This window comes from Diadema antillarum, unplaced genomic scaffold, assembly GCF_040938485.1.
Source record: "Diadema antillarum isolate AM-2024a unplaced genomic scaffold, OU_Dant_1.0 scf00000181, whole genome shotgun sequence".
Taxonomy (NCBI): domain Eukaryota; kingdom Metazoa; phylum Echinodermata; class Echinoidea; order Diadematoida; family Diadematidae; genus Diadema; species Diadema antillarum.
The window spans coordinates 2,621,496-2,639,328 of record NW_027271070.1 but is presented as its reverse complement, the minus strand read 5'-3'; the positions used below and the strand labels follow the sequence as shown (position 1 = coordinate 2,639,328).

General features: G+C 37.8%; 1 long non-coding RNA gene across 1 annotated transcript in view; it reads left to right on the top strand.

Moving 5' to 3' along the window:
* The first annotated feature begins 407 nt into the window (after positions 1–407).
* LOC139723122 (uncharacterized) overlaps positions 408–17,833 on the top strand; it is a 39,043-nt gene continuing 21,617 nt past the window's right edge. The window contains exon 1 of the long non-coding RNA XR_011710328.1: positions 408–452. This is a non-coding gene — a long non-coding RNA (uncharacterized lncRNA). The remainder of the gene's footprint in view (positions 453–17,833) is intronic.

Sequence of the window (17,833 nt, the reverse complement as noted above, 5' to 3'; positions counted from 1 at the left end):
TGAAAAAAAAATATAAATATTTTTCGTGTCATGATGACAATATTTCAAACACTTTCAAAATGACGTTCATTCGTTTTATTCTGCATACCGTTCGCAAGTTAATGAAGCTGTTTCTAATATTAAGTAGCAAGTCTTGTGAAGTGTGAATATCGAAATTTATTCAGTGTGTTACGTCTTCCATTTAACTATTCATTGTTTCAACTCCAAAGCAGCTGTATGTCATCTTTTGCAAAAATGTTTGCATCATAACCAATTTTTATTTTGCAACAATTTCTATTCATTCCCATCAGCGATCACTGTCCATTCAAGACATGACCTGTGGAAGAACTACATCGCATGAATTGGCGGAGAGTATCTGTTCAAGCCGTGTGTTGAAGAAACTCACGATAAACCACTCACAATTTCACATGGATTTCTTCAAAATCCTCGGCGCAAGTGATTCAAATTGCAATGTAAGACCTTTATGCAATATCTTCATTTGTAAAGGTATTCTATGCAGCTGAAGTTCAAGTGTTATAATTATGATATTTGTAAATAATAATTCTAGGGTCTTGTTTTTGAACATAATTCCATAGTGAATAAAATAACTCAAACTTGTTGCTATATGAGCCCCTGCATTACAAAAGCAAAAAAAAAACAAACAAACAAACAAACAAACAAAAACAATTGTCCAATATAGATTTTTAGTTAAGGGCAGCTGCTAAATATGCTGAAAGAGCAGGCTGTAAGCTTTAAAATGATATATAACTAAATTCAGATTGACTCAACTAACACATCTGAATGTTTTGAAGAAAGCACACACTCTGTAAAGTGTGAACCGAGAAACAGGCTTTGAAGGACAGGGTATATTCAAGCGCTTAATCTTTTAATACCGAACAGTGGTGGCCGTGCGATGAAGGGGTGACAAGAAAAAAAAAAACAGATCGTAAACCACCGGAGCAACAACAATGGGGAGATTATCGGATTAAGCTGAAGTTGAGCATGATCTATTAACACATTCTACCCATGATGCCTACTTTCAGTACCAACTCAATACCATCATCCTTCAAAAGTCATTAGAGGTGAAAATGAAGAGTGTGCAAAGGATTTTAAATCATACCTGATTTCAGGGTATACTCTACAAAAAAAAATAATGTAGAAAAACCGCTGGAAATCACCTTTCCCGTTCATTCTGTGAGAAGGGCAGGGGCGTCGATCCGTTTCACGATTGGGGAGGAAGACTTGAGTTGGAATAACTGTGCGAAGGAGTGTGGGGGTGGGGGTCTGGAAGAGGAGGATCCCCCTCTCACACAAGGAAGATTTTGCAAATTTGAGACCTGAATGGCGCACCTCTTTGGCGAATTGTTTTTTTTTTATCAAAAAGAGTCACAAAAGAGATAATCACAGACAACTGAAAGACGAAACTGTGGTTCGTGTCCAGCGTGAGCGACATCCAATGTGTAGTCCTACTTAGGAAGTTGTCAGGTTGAAATGGAGGGTGTGGGAGGGGGTAGCCACCTTCTCCACAAATACTATTTTGCATTTTTGGGATTAACATAAAACAATCAGATGTACACTGTTGTGAATGTTCGGAAAAATAATCTCCAGAGTGTGAAGAGTCAAAATCAAAGGATAAGAACCCAATGGGGGAAAGTAAATTGAAAGAGGATGGGGAAATTTAGAATTTATTAGAGTTAAAGTCACAGATATGGTGCACAGTTTTTGATGGATTACGTCGGTATGTGTGGATAGTATAGAAGAGGAGATGCAAGAAAACAAGGAACAAGACAATAAGGTAATGGCTATTATTTAGATCATCATCATAAATGATGAATATGATTTCCGAGTGCTGAAGAATAACAAGCAAAGGTGGATGATGTAAGCTCAAACGGAGCCGCTGTATGTTGAAGATCCCGACAACAGTAAATCATTCCATTCCAGACAATTCAAAGCAAAGAATGGTTTGCATGGGAAACGTTAGAGATTCAATACGCAGGTACGTGCATGCGTCACGATCACCAATGAACTCGCTGAAATGACGAAAAAGATTAGGAATTCTTTTATAATGAAATTGCAACTTTACTCGATTTTCTGATGTGGGAGCCTTAGGGAAGTTGATTGGTTTGGAGGGAGACTGGAAGAGTTCATTTGCTGTAGGGTAGTTTTCCCGCTACCACGTAAAATGGGTGCACATCACGAGACCGATACCCAAGAGTCAAACAGCCCACAAGTCATACAGCCCACTAGTTGTACAGCCCACGAGTTGGGCACTAAGCAAAAATGCCCACGATTTCGACATCAAGTGAAAAAAAAAATACCCACGATTTGCACAGCCCATGTAGTGGGGTAGCTTAGTGAAATTATCGTGACACGGCGGACAAAAGCGTGATTTTTTCACCAAAGGTACTTCATGATGTACCTTCTCAAAAAATAGGGTGCTCCAAAAAAATTGATGCTGGGAAGGAGGTCAGAGGTCAAAGGTCAATGACCTTTATTTTTGTGGCGCTCCGACAAAATGAGTCATAAGTCGCACGGGGAGTTTTCCCGTAATGAGCCGAAAATGAAGGAGAAGCACTGCTCGGGTCGAAATTTTTTATGACGGATTTTGATTCCTTGATGTTTTATCTGTTTGTACAGAAAATTTCAGCGTGTAAAAATGGGTACAAGTGTCCCAAATCACAGTTTTTCTTTTTTTCGGTTACATTTTTTTCGCACGCTCGCCTTTGCGTTGCGTTTCGCACCTTTTGTTCTTGCCCGATCGAGACTCCGCCTCCGTTGCTAGGGTGTATGCTAATGAGGCATTGCTCTTGACCCCATTAAAGACAAAACAAAGCATGGTGCGCGCTGCGGCGTCGGCGGCCAAGCGGCGAGGGCTTTAGAATTACGCAATAATAGTGAGGTGACCAAGGCTATCGATTGCATGACCAGCGAGTTTCGTTTGATACATGCACTCCATTTCATGAAGTGGTGACTGATGTGAAGCGCTGAAAAAAAAAAATAATTCCAACGAACGATCACGCAAAATGTATGATACTTTATCTATGAGCTAATACAATGATCACATATCGAACTTGAAACCTCTTTATGCGTGTGTGTACTTTTACAACGGTCATTAATTGGCCTCATTAATTAATTCATTCAAATAATCATAACTTTCTTTCCCTGGTATGTGACTTGCTGTTTAAAGTTCACCTCTGGAGATGTAGTAAGGCCTAAGTTGTCAATCATTCTCGTTTTTATAAAGTCGACAATGCGTGTGATAATTCGCCAAATGTATGTAATGCGTACTATTATTTCCCTGGTTAATAAAACTTATTGCCCTATTTCTTATGATGGTTTGGGCCGTGACGGCATGGAGAGAAATCGGAAGACAAACATTATTAATGCCCAAATAGCTCGTGTTCCCTTAGGGCGGACGTCCACTTGGGCGTGGACAAGCCCCGGAAGGGTTGCGGAAGCAAATTTTGTTATTTCGGCATCCTGTCCGCGACAGACGCGGAATAACTTTGTGAATCAGCTTGTCCTGGGACATTCCTAGGACTGTCCGCGGACTGACTGCGGACATTCCTAGGAATCACTCCGGAAGAGCGCGAAATACCTCGGAATATGTTAATCGTAGCCGGGCAGCGCGGAAACATCTAGGATTACACCAGGAATGAACGCGGACAGTCAGGATGCCTTCCGGACAACACAAGTTAGGCATGCGGACAAACTGCGGACAATACCAGGAAAATGGAAAGGTATAGATTTGGCGCTGACTTTGACTTTTCCTCATTTGACTGCTAGCCGTCATTGATGCTCCTTGTTGTGCTTCGATCCGCAGTAGCGGCTGATATTATATTAATATGATTGGTCAATATTATTTGATGAATGTGACCACCAAAAGTCGAAGAATAGGATTGTCTGCATGTCGGCTGACGACTCATTTTTTTTTTTTTTTGATTTGTCTCATCTGGGAGAACAATTTTTTCTCTGCCTACAGTCACATTGATGATATTCGCAAACTTTTTGAACCATATATATATATATATATATATATATATATAATATACATAAAAATGTAAATGTATATATATATATATATATATATATATATATATATGTATAATCATGTTAATAAGGTAGTCCACGTGTGGGCAAGATAAAAAGATAAGTAACAAAACTGCAACAAAGTTCATGCTGTATTCACCAACGGTTTATTTCTTCACAAGAAGCATGAACTTTGTTGCAGTTTTGTTTCTTATAAATATGTATTTTTTTTTAGACCTGTGCTTTATCCATCGTGTAGTATATACATGTTTTGTCTGATACTTCTGTAGAGCATGCCAAAATGATCCCAATCATTAAATTTGTTTTTCTTTCTCTGATTTTTACCCTTGTGCATCTCTAACCCTCTCTTATTTTGATCACTTTTGAACATTTTCAAGTCCGAGAATTTTTTTTTTCATGCTTAGAGCTTACTCGCCTATTGTCAATGAAGTGTAAAAATGGGGAAATATTTGTAACCTACTTTAATTTACTTTTTTTTTGGGGGGGGGGGTTCAGCTGGGCTGTCAAATTGGACAATCGAGTTTATTTGCAACTAAAACAAAAAGAGAAGAAGAAAAATATTAGGTAATAACAACTTCGAAAATCATTCAGGTAAAGAATATTTCTGAAATGATTTGTGATGCTTATAATGTGTACTTAAAGATATACACTCAGCAAAAAACAAAACAAAAGAAAGACAGAAATTCAACACTTTTTCGAGTTCATGATTTATTGCTTTTTCTCTCATTTCACTTGAATTTTGAAGTGACAGAAAATTCTTCATTTTCCTCTATCATCTTTAGCTTTCATTGTTATTTTGGGCTTTAAAGATATTACATTGTAATGAGACCACAGGTATATCTTTGCAATTGAATTCATGCTTTTTAGTGTGATGAATTTGTCTTTTGTTCTAATATGTTGTACCATTAGAAATCATTTACGTATGAATGACAACTTTTTCATGTTTATATAATACATTAACATTTAGCCAAAAATTCTATGTTTTTTTTTCTGAGTGTCCTTCCACCTACTTTTGTGATTTTTCAGCTATGCTGTCACATGGGACAACCTAGTTTGTTTGCAAATAAAATACGAAAACAACATAAAGGAAAATGTACTATAGTAAGTGATAGGAACCAGGAAAGTCACTCAGATGAAAAATAATTTCTGAAAAGATCAAATCAAAACAAACTTACTAGGAAGTTAGGGGGCTGATTTCACTTCTTTCTGGTTGCTTTTGGCACAGTCTCTACTACCTTCTTCTTTGCCTTCTGGGACCTGAAATTCCTTAGATTTACCTGTTCTTCATCACTAGACGAAAGGTGTGCCTGTGATGGGGATATTTGCATGGGGGCCTCGCCTCCCTTCTTGCTCATTTTGGGTTTTATTGGCATGACGCTCGCGGAAAGTGACGAAATTTTCGTGTCTGGATCACAAAATTTCCGCATCGGTTCCGGACACTTGCATATATAGATCCGCATCGGCTCCGCGCTGTCCTAAAACATTCCTGGTGTCTTCCGCTTTCATTCGGGAAGCTTCCCCACACCGCGGGATTCTTTCCGGAGCGTGTGCGGAAGAAGCGGAAGGGTTCCGGACAAGCGGGATATCCTCAGGACATCGTCAGGACAAGTCGCCGAAGGTGTCAGGAAGTGCATTTCCGCGTCCAAATTTTGGTCTCGATCAAAATTTGGACGCGGAAATTTTTCTCTCTGCCGAAGGTGCGGAAACGCCCGGACATGTTTAGGACAGTGAGCGGACACGTTCAGGAACGTGCGGACAGGTTCCCGAAGGAGTGCGGAATACCAAATTTCGGGGCTTGTCCGCGTCTTGTCCGCGCCCTAGTGGACGCCTGGTCTTAGGAGGATATTTTGACTCTTGTCATATGTGTATTTTTTAGAAGTATACATAGGACCTATTTGAGAAAGGGACAGCAAGCTGTGTCGCTACTCAAAAGTGTGCTTCTTCATTTTGTTTTGCTTTTTATCAGAATTTTTGTAATGATAGCTGTTTGTCGTGTATTGCGTGTAGCTGACATGTGAGAGGTCAAGTCTGCAAAGAATTTGGCTAACAGCTTTGCGAAGTAGCAGCGCTAATTGCCCATTGAATTTCGTATTCTGAGGAATTTCGAATGAAAGAACTTGGACGACACTGTTCACGCTTTGTATCCGAGTAAACCCCGCATCAACGAAGCCTTAAACAATGAAAGGTAAACTTCCTGCTATCAAGGGGTGGATAATCACGCAACCAGTATTCTTTCTTCGCCATTGATAGCAGAATCAGTGACGGAATGGAGCAACAATGTTAGAGGATCGGCATTATGTCTGCTAATTTGTTAAAGAATTTTTCAGTCCCCTTTTGTGTTCAGAACCACGGTCAGGGACGCTAACTTACTCTATCTCCTACAAGCTATCGTTACTATCTTAAAACGTGAATTTTATGAAAGGTTAAAAGTGATCATGGAATCAGTTCTTCTGCGTGACACATGCAGGCTTTTATAAAAGGTTACCAAGCTTGCCTGTATAGAAAGGGCGGGGATACACACTTATCGTAATCATCCGGATTTGAGAGTGATACACTCTACTACTTTTCTTCATTTTTCCCCCGACAAAGACCATGGTAATTCAAAACAAACAAACAAACAAACAAACAAACAGTTGCATTATATCAGAACGTACAGAATTTTTGTTTCATGTATGTATAGGTCATCTCTTGATGTATAGTAGGCATTTGTTGTCGTTTTTACAGCGTTTCCTAATAAATGCCTATAGCGAAAACCCAATACAACTTTTATCAAGGAGGGAAGGGAACTTAAATCTAAATATAACATAATTTACAGAAATCAGACATGTAAATAAGGCAATCATATACATCCGAACGGCCGATTGTAATCTCTTACTTTGATTATCAAACATGATCTTCTGCATTTACGTGCTTTTTTCTAATTTCTTGAACTTTGCCTCATTTACTCTTTTTTTAAAAAAACAATTGCTCGAACATTTAAAAATCGTAACACAGTCTGCTATCCCACAACATAATATTCCATTTGATTTGTCACTTATTGTTGGTCAGGTGACGCCAAATGTTGGAATCTCGAGCGATGATACACGGCATTTTGTTTGTTGGTTTTCGTCTCATTGCTCAAAAGAATTTTGACTACGATTACAGAGGTATCATCTGCAAGACATAACTGATGGTTTACAGAAGAGATCATCAATTCAGTAAGGATTAGTCAAGTCATGAATTCACTTTACTCATCATGTCTAATCGTACTACGACATTGTTTGGGTAACCGCGCCTTTTTATTCTCATAGTTCAAACTGAGTCTTGACATAATCAAAAACAAATAATTCTTTATGTAATTTCTCAAAATACTCAAATGATGGCCTAAGTCAAAACTTTCTACAAAGATTGCATACGGCAATCTTTACTAGCCTAAACAAGTTTTATAGAGCTATCAGTTCCCCATATGACGATGACTTCGATTGCGTTTTGAACTTGTATCGAACTACTTTCAAAACAGCTATATACCTTTATAGTTCGATTGATAAACCAGTCTTTTGAATTCATGACCAACATTCGTAATCGTAACCATACAGTAACATAATAATGCATGTCAATAAAAGTTGGAAAATGTAAATGCTATAATAGTAGCGCAAAATAAATGAGTAACGATTACCTTCATACATTCTAATTCCTAAGTGATGTCGCTACGAAAATGACACATGGTTTGACGACTGCTTCAAGCAAATAAAAGTAAAAAAAGAATGGGATATGCTTCTAATGATAGTACCAAGCCGTACGATGCATTTCACTGTATTTGGTAACGTTTGGTTACGTTTCTGTGCGCTTTACGTACGGAAAATGAAAGGCAGGTTGATGCTATTAACATGTAACACACAACGCATTCAAAATCTTTTTTGAAATACACCGTGTACAATATAATGTTTTAGTATACACTTTTTGAAACTTTGAATTTGCGAGTCCTTTATAAAGTTATAAGCAGGGTTATCATATTATCAAGCAAAAATTAAAGTATCTAGGGATTCGGATTTGCGCAGAAGACTAACAGTGCTATATATGGCGATCGTTCGCAACAGAGACAATCCTCTTGTATGCAATGTAATCTGTTTTCATGAATTGAAAGAGAAACGGAAGGAAGTCAACTTTTTAACTTCATTTAGCTTTCTCACCAATTGAACTTGATTTGACCTGCCATGCATGATATCGCTGTGTGTTCTATTACTTCTATCAAATTATATCGGCGCGCTTGTTGTTTAATGCAGAATATCACAAGTAAGTTTAATTCATTGAAGTTCATAATGTTCGTACATATGGCGTGTTCGTTGTTTTGTATTTTCATTTTTGTAATATATCATGACTGTGTCCATTATCTGATTCTGACCACGAAAATATGGCGACTGTTTAAATGCGGAGCATGTACTGGAAAAATGTAATGTCTCCTGCCAGTATAGACAAACTAATTTCTAGTCTCTCTCCGCTTGAAATGGAAATGAAAAAAACAAACAAAAAACAAAAACGAAGTTCGACTTTCAGTAGATTTCAACCGTTTTGTATAGTGCCTGATTCGTGTAATGGACACAATTCTTTTGCACATAAGCAATCACACAACTTTCGGGAATATGTCTTAATGATTATATCTCGTGGAAGAAAACTCGTCTCCTTGCCTGAAATTTAGCTTCTTCTTGTTCAAGCTTGCGTGAAAGAAATAGTTAAACATCAATCGCAATCATTAAGAGAGGCACATCCTTAAAAATAAGCACAGGAGTACTGAGATCGGGCCTTTTATCACTATTGACAACGCATGACATTGAAATGCTTTTTTTTTCCTTGGGGGAGGGGGGGGGGGGGGGGTAATACAATTGATTATTCTGAAGGATTCGTTAATCACACAATGTAATATGGTTCGCTATTAGCTTAGGTTCGTTAACAAGAAAATTAAGTGCGGTTCCTTTCCGGTTGTTCCTTTACCCGAAAGTAATCAAGCAATCATTTTTTTCTAATAAGGTTTGTGAATACAAAACGAAGTGAAGAAGGCCTAAGTATTAATTCTGAATATTTGTCGGTATTATCATCTATACTCCACTTCTCAAATGCAGAAAGATTGTAACTGCAAATGTGATGTAAAAAACAAATCTGCTTAAACTACAAGTTAATGTTTTTTTTATATGCTATGGTATTACAAAAGTGACAGAGAATAAGAAGTATATTTATGATACAATCACTGTAAACCCAACGTGAAGCTGTCAAGCCTACATCAACCTTTGCTTCAGATACGTATAATATGTCCAGCATTGGCAAGCGTGATAAGCGATAATTACTGGGCACGCAACGCCTATAAAGGAAATGTGCCTAATATGGCGGGAATTCAGAATGTTACGGCTGTATACAGATGCAGCAGAACAGATGCGAAAGCAGTCTTTGATGCTCTGCAACATTACAACCATGTGCGTAATTTGAGGGTTTTTAGTACACGCAAAGAACACGATCTCAAAAAGACGACTATCGTTAATTCATTGACTTTTTCTACCGATGCTGTCTTTTGAACCCCCGCCTACAATAGGTTCTTAGGTTCGATTTAGGTATTGGTACTTGCTAAACGCATCCTCTTTAGTTTCCATTGACAACAACATTGGAGGAGAATGGAAGCGATAACGCCCTCGCTAAAAGACGCTTCTCGTAAGACGCATTGCGTGCCCGCCTATGACAATAGGTTCTCAGGTTCTATTTAGATATTGGTACTTGCTAAACGCATCCTCTTTAGGTTCCATTGACAACAACATGGGAGGAGAATGGAAGCGATGAACGCCCTCGCTAAAAAACGCTTCTCGTAAGACGCATTGCGTGCCTTTTTTTTTCTATTGTTTCCTATTGTTTGTGAATTAAAAACTTGCTGCAAACCACAACGCAGCCGACACACAACGCGTACCGACTCATTCATGCGACGGCAGCGGCACGGACACAAACGCGCCGAAGTTTACATTCGGGCTGCCGTATTGGTCAGAATCGTTAAAGACAGACCTGTCCTGCGATTGGTTAATTATCTCACATACCGAAGCTATCGCCTTATACGGTAGTGCGTGCGATGGAGCGTAAACGCCGTCGCTAAGCAGGACTGTTGTATTGTTTCGTCCCGTGAAAGAAACAGGTTGTGAGCTTGAACATAGCCTGAACTTTGAGAGCGATTTTCTCGGTTATTTAGAAAATGGACTGACATCATAAACGTGGTTAATATTCGTTTTTATGATCTATAGGGATGTCGAAATGAGTTGTATTGCATATCAGTGTAAAGCTTAGAGTCTGTAGAATTCAGATATAGGCATAACTACGATTTCATTTTTTTTGCGACTTTTGACTCATTCCGACGGAGCGCATCACATTTGTGAAATAGGTTTTTTTTTTTGGCTATTTCTCACGTCAGGAATATCCAATCTGGATAAAACTTGGCAGGAAGAATATTGAGAACAAGTGAAATATTTTGATTGAATTTGAAGTGAATTTTCCAAAGGTCAAAGGTCAAAGGTCAATGAACTTTTTTCTAAAAATCATGTTTTTGTTTATTTCTCCAGGTAGGAAGATTCAGTTTTCACAAAATTTGATATGAACGTTATATAGAAGGTACCAAGAGTATAAAGCAGGGGTCAAATATAATTGTTGATTTGTACGTTGCCATGGCAACCCAAAACTAGGATTTTTAGTTGAAGTTAGTTACAGGAGGCTATTTTTCAGTTTGGAAGAGATTCCATTTGAATAGGTACAACTGATCGACGGGATGTATAGAGGTTTGAAATACTTTTGATTAGCGTTAAGTGGTACGTTGCCATGGCAACTACATATATAGATTTTGGTTAAACTTAAAGGAGACTTTAGAACGTCCATGAATTTGAAGAGATTTCCATCAGGGTTGGTATAATTGATCAACAAAAAGTCGCCAGACAAAGATTTTTCACCTTCATAGCATGTGGGTTGAGTGAATGCAGCAACAATAGTCTAACACATCAGTGAGAGTTTTGAGGAAAATTGGACAATCCGTTCTAAAGTTATGAATATTTGAAGTTTCTGCTCAGTCGAGGCTGGATGAGAAGACTACTGTACCTTGTAACGTCACATGTGCACGACGATATAAAGGATGAATAAAGAAAATTCAACATGTTTTCACTTACAAAAGGATACTCGACTTCTCTTTCAGAAGGCAGGGGGAATAATTATTACCCTTAACATACGTCAGTAGCAAGTCAAAGAAATGTGAACTTTACTCAAAAAGTGTGGTTTTGTGAAATTCTCTTTTTATTTTCCTTACAATGTGCGCATGTGACATCATACACTGTGGTAGTCTTTTCATCCAGCCGCGACTGTGCAGACATTTTAAAAAATCATAACTTTTGAACGTACTGTATGATTTTTTTTCCAAGCTTTCTGTGATGTGTCCTACTAATATTGTTGTATGTATTCACTCAATCCACGTGCGCATGAAGGTGGACTTATCCTTGAAGGACAGCTTCTGAAAGAGCAGACTCTAAGTTATAAAATGATGTATCACTCAATTCAAATGGATTCCCCTAACCTATCTGAATAATAATACCGGTACTGGAAAGAAAGTACACACTCTGGATAAGTATGAACTGAGAAAAGAGGCTGCACTGTCTATTTTTGCGTTTAATCTTTATCAAGCTGTCTCATGTCATTATGTTCGTCTTTTCTTCCCCCCTCAAATTTTCATTTGAGTTTGTCAGCATCAATTTTTGATGATAAGAACGATGCCACAAGACATTGTTTCGTAAAAATGCTTCAACTGCTCCTTCAGGTCCAAAATCTACATCAATATGTATAATTTTCCTGATCTCCTCAACATTTGTCCAAAAATAAGGCATACACCTTTTATGCATTGAGTCCTCCTTTTTGTGGACAATTAAAGGCAAAAAAAAAACAGAATTAGTGCTTGAAAATGATATTATTCTTAAGTGTGAGTTACGGATCTAGAAAGAACCTCTGTTTAAAAAAAAATGAATCTGTATTTATACATCAATGTTCAGTATTGTTAATAACACAAAATGTGAACAATATTTTCATAATAAAATGTTTCCAGACTAAACCGTCCGAAATTTATACATTAATGAGAAAAATATTGATATCTCCTTATGTGTTTGCTTTGATTGCAAAAACTGGGAGGATGTCTTGTGATAAAACAGGGGGGGGGGGCATTTCATGAAGCAGTTTGGTCAAATATTTTTCTGACAAACTGTTACAAGCTACAGAAATCCTTGCATCTGATTGACAGAGAGCAAATTTGTCTGGCAACTTGTCGGACAAAATGCTTCATGAAATGCCCCCAGACCTACACATATTATGCATGAAATGTGATATCCTGAATTTTTTTTTTCAAGTCACTCTCCCAAAAGTATACATAGGACCTTTAAGTTTTTCTTGTGTTTGTTCCTGGCAGAGTACTAGTACACAAACTCTCCAATCCATGGTGACCTAACGGGAATTAAGGAAATTAAAATGAATATACTGAAAACCAAAACTACGGATACCGATAACTTACTTCATTCTTCTCTCCCCATCCCATCCCACCCCTTCTTTTTGGTTTCTTGATATACTAGTAGATCTAGCTGACTTTGATAATTGTCATTATGTAACATCATCTTCAATTGACAAGGCGATAAAACTTAACAATCATATGCTGCTGGACTATTAGGGGTTAGTTGAACTATTGATGTTTTTAATGTACCATACTTTTTCCTCCTATCAATCACATGTATTTTGGGTGGAATGTACTTTGACATAAAGCATCATAGAATCAACCACCTTTGGGGTCGGGAATTTTGTCATATTATACATGTATTGTGATTCAGATTCTGCTCTATGCCGATTTTGTTTTATTTTTATCAACTTTGTAAACTTCCTCATAGACTTTGTTCACAAGTCAACTACATCCCACCCCCTTTGGATAATGTGAACCAATAAAACATTGCTTTTACTTTTGAATAACATGTCTATACATAGCTATCAGACCAAAAACATTCAAACCGCTTTAAGTCTTTATGAGTGAAATTACAAATATAAATATATATTTAAAAATATTCAAATTGTCTAAATTCATCTTCATCTGTGAAAACAAACTTTTACCCTTTTTGAACATTTGAATAACCCCCATAAGAAATAAGAAACATATAGAGAGGGGAAGTGCGGACTATAAAAATTGCTTGCGGGAACCGGGTAATCCCTGCGCTAATATGGAATTCACACAATCTTGGAGGAAACGGGTTAAATTTGTTTGGAATTATGTAGGGCAATACCCAAAACCTTCAGTTCTCAATGGAATATGCAGCTCTTCTACTGGTAAACTAGTGGTACTAGGAGAAAAAATGAGCTGTGACATACGTCCTACACCTGATTCAGTCATTGCCCAAGATTTAAAGTATCTGAGCCAGAGTCACACTTCACTCTTCGCCATTTCTCTACAGGAGGTAAACAGTACTAAACAAATCCTTTACCAGAAATAATATAAAATCATTTAATGAAAAGGTGCTTAAGAAAACTGGACTGTTCCAACACACCTCCCTCAGGTCTGCAACACAGACTAAACCACCTGTTACTATAGGAAAACCAGTAAAAACGGTGTATTATTGTAAACATGCACATAATATGTCGTATTGAGGGTGTGAATTTTAAGACTAGCAACCATGTACATTGCATTGCATTGTACAGAAACCTGGCGAATGCCCTGTGTATAGTCTTTGAATTCAGACATTATTGTTATGTACAAATTAAGGGTATTTTCTCATTTTTTCTGTTGGCGGATTTCTTGGAGCACCCCCTAACTTTAATCCTCATATATATACAAGTGTCTGAGGAAAAAATGACACTTTTGTCCGGCGTGTCACGATTATCAGTATATTTGTCACTAAGCCACCCCACTAATGAGTTCGACACTACGCACAAAAATGTCACGATCCGACACTACGCAAACAAATTCAACAATCCCGGCACTACTCTTAAAAGGCTCACGAGACCGACACTAGGCAAAGAAGGCCCAAGTCCACCTTTAGACCAATTAATTGTGTTGGTTGTCCATATAATGGACAAGGAAAGACATGAGAGATGGAAAAGGAGAGTTGCTAGGATATTACCCCGTCAGTTGCCCTCCCTCACCCCTGAACTATTCAGGATCTTTAATTGCATTTGCATGTGTATTTGTGAAAAATAAACAAATTTCAGATAAAGTGTGCATGATATCCTTCTTCATTAATCTCAAAAATGTCAAATCAGCCTTGTTTTCATTTACACAAAACATTAAACGGTATACACCTATACTAAGAAAACGAAATAACAAAGGAGTGGACATTTAGATCAACCAACTAGAAAAAAATATCCAGCTGTAAAATACATTGACAGGAAAATATTCCACAAAATGGTAAATGTTGCAGCACAAACCGCTTTACATCGCATTTTGTTTGAATTGATTGTGAATTTTTGGGAGGGGGCTGCAAAAAAAAAATACACTTGTTTCGCACCAAACGTTTGCACCAGATCGCTGATTTTCAAGTCTTAAAATAAAAAAAAAAATCATCTTCGTTTGGGAAGAGAAATGCCCCTTATGTACACCCTCGTGTGCACGTTTTTTTTTTCTTTTTGATTGCTCAACAGACAGCGTTCATAATATTCAGCCATTTACATCATCAAAATGCAAAAGTTTTCACTGTGAGAAGGAAACGGCCCCCTCCCACACCCTAAACCCTCGTTCGCTCCGCTTGCTTGGCTCGGTCGCGTTCATGACAACACTGTAAGAACTAATACAAGAAGTTTAAATCTAAATGATACCATTCTATAGGCAAATTGTTCATTAACAATCTACATCAAAAATACTGCTACCATAAACAAGGGGGACTGTCTCAAGTCGATAAAACAGGCAAAAACTTGCATCATATTGCACCATGCCCTGCTCGGTCGCGTTCATGACATCTCAGTGTAAGAATTGATATAGGAATTTTATTTAAATGATACCATTCTATAGGCAAATTGTTTATTAACAATTTACATCCAAATGTACTGCTACCTTAAACAAGTGAGACTGCTACAAGCCGATAAAACACGCAAAAACCTGCATCAAATTGCAACATTTACAACATTAAAATGAAAAAAAAAACACGTTCTCATCGTGGGAACCCACTCCCATCTCTCCCTCGCTCACTCCGCTCGCTCTTGCTTGGTTGCGTTCATGATTTTCAGTGTAAATATCAAAACATGAAGTTTATTTTGATAATACTATTTTATAGGTAAATTGTTCAATGATAATCGACATCAAAATATACTGCTATAAAGCCCTGGTCACAACTAGCCGTGCGTGCTTTTCGTCCGTACGTTTTTGGCGGAGGCCACGGCATTCACGTTTTTTTTTTTTTTTTTTTTTTTTTTTCTGAAAACGTGGGGAGGGAGTGACTAGAGCTAGTCCATGGGTCAGGCCAGATATTGGTACCATCTGAGGTCGCAATACCTTTTTGGTGTCATTTTGTTTGTCGGGCATAGATATGCTTATCAAACTATGATAGCATTTCCAAATGAGTAGCTTAGTCATAGTAAATGAATTTTAAACCAATTTGGCCTCGTTGTTATATCCTTGTACCTCTGAATCGAGACCAACCGCTATACAAATAAGAGCACTGTCTTCTGTATGTTCACAGGTGTTCTGTTGTAAACGCGGTGCGCTTAGTCTTTATTCAAGGCAGCTAAGGGAAATCCAAGGGTTATGACGTCCACAGCGCTTAGTCTAATATTCAAGACGGCGAAGGAGATATCCAAAGCTTATAATACAGTGTATATCCCTTTATCTAAAAACAACAACAACAACAAAGCAATTTCTCGTGAATTTTAGCGTATTTTTCAATTATTTATCATTTTCCGGTGAAAACGCTACGTTGAAAACGCTAATACCACGCCAATGTCGCTTTATTCCCATCCAACAATAAAAGATTATGCAAAAACAATGTATCGGTACACTACAATACATTATAAATAATAATGTTGTAAATGAACAGAGTGATTCTTTTTTTTTTTTTTTAACTGATGTATTTGTTGAGAGGGTGGTATAAAAACAGTATAGATAATTCCTTTTATTAGGAACTTTAGATATGATAACGGTACATTGTTATAGATAAAGACTAGGCGCACCGCGTGACAGCTGTGGACATCATAGCCCTTTGGATATTCCCTTCGCTGCCTTGAATAAAGACTATTAAGCGCACCGCGTTTACAACAGAACACCTGTGGGACAAACAGAAGGCAGTGCTCGTATTTGTATAGCGGTTAGTTTCGATTCAGAAGTATAGGGACATAAAAACGAGACCAAATTGATTAAAAATTCATTTATTACGACTAAGCTACTCATTTGGAAATGCTTTCATAGCTTGATAAGCGTATCTATGTATGACAAACAAAATGACACCAAAAAGGTTTTGCCACCTCGGGTGATACTAACAACCCATTTTCGGCTCTTGGCCAATGGACTAAGCAGGGAGGAAGTACGTCTACGCACGACACTCGCACGGTTGCGCAGGGTGTAAGTACGTGGCCCGCACGCCACGCCTGGCCGTGAGGGGTTACGTGCATCGTACATTGTGCACGTGGTAAGTGAGTTGTACGTGCTTACAACGTACAGGGCTCTCTGGAAGAGCAGGACCTGCTGGTCTTGATGAGACTACCCTGTGGAAATAAAACTGAAATAAATAAATACAATCTCCGTGCGATTGCCACGTTATCTTGCGGAGACTGTAATTACACGTGCTACTCACGAACAGTATCACTACTCTCTCGCATGTTGTAAGTGCGTGCAAGTGCGATGTTTTTTTTTTTCCGTCAGATGTTGGGGGTAGGCTTATATGACCATACGTCTTCTCCGTACGTGTACATGGCATTTTAACCTTCTGTGTACCATATTTATTTCATGTCCAGTGGTTTATATGTGAAATGTGTGAATATATGACTCACTGACAGAGAAAGGGTTAATACATTTGGGCCCTATGTTCATAAAAAGTCGATATGATAGCAACTCTTGCTGGAATTGCAATTGTCATAGTAACGACAAGAATCCAGCTTCCTGATTGGCTGTTGCCATATTGGAAGTTGTCATTCCAGCAAGAGTAGCCATCCAAACTTATCTTATGAAATGGGGCCCAGGTACACGTATAAACCTATTATCGTGTACACAATGATATTGTAAAACATTATTTTGGTTTAAATAGCCTAACACATTGGCACTGGAGATGAGCTGAGAATATACGTTTGTTATTTCAGATGCATTATGATTGTTATGAAGTCCGCCATCTTTACACGCAGTTTCAGAGTTAGGCAGTGGTTCATTTCAGCCATCCAGCATAATCATTTTGAGCAAGATTAATAGCATATTGCTGGAACGATGAATGTAGGCCTATGTTGTTGTTGTTTTTTTCATTTTCTCTGAGTCTGAAGGCGTCACGTTTGCAATTTATTCAAGGTAATACTGCCATCATAGTAATTTCTTCCTTGCTTAATTTCAAAATGTACACATTCTATTTTAGCTTAACTGAAATTGTACTGAATTTATCCCTGCTCTACAAAAACAATGATGACCAATGCCTTTTAACCAAGCTTGTGCAACTCTTGAATGTAACAATTTTTCAGAACTCCAAAAAGCTGGTCACTTCATGCATTGACCACTCAAAATTCAGGATTTCTCTTCTTCAAGCAGTTTTTGACTGTCTCTTATGTTCTGCAAAATATAATATAAGGTTTATTATAACATATTTTTAATAACCATAATCGTTACTCA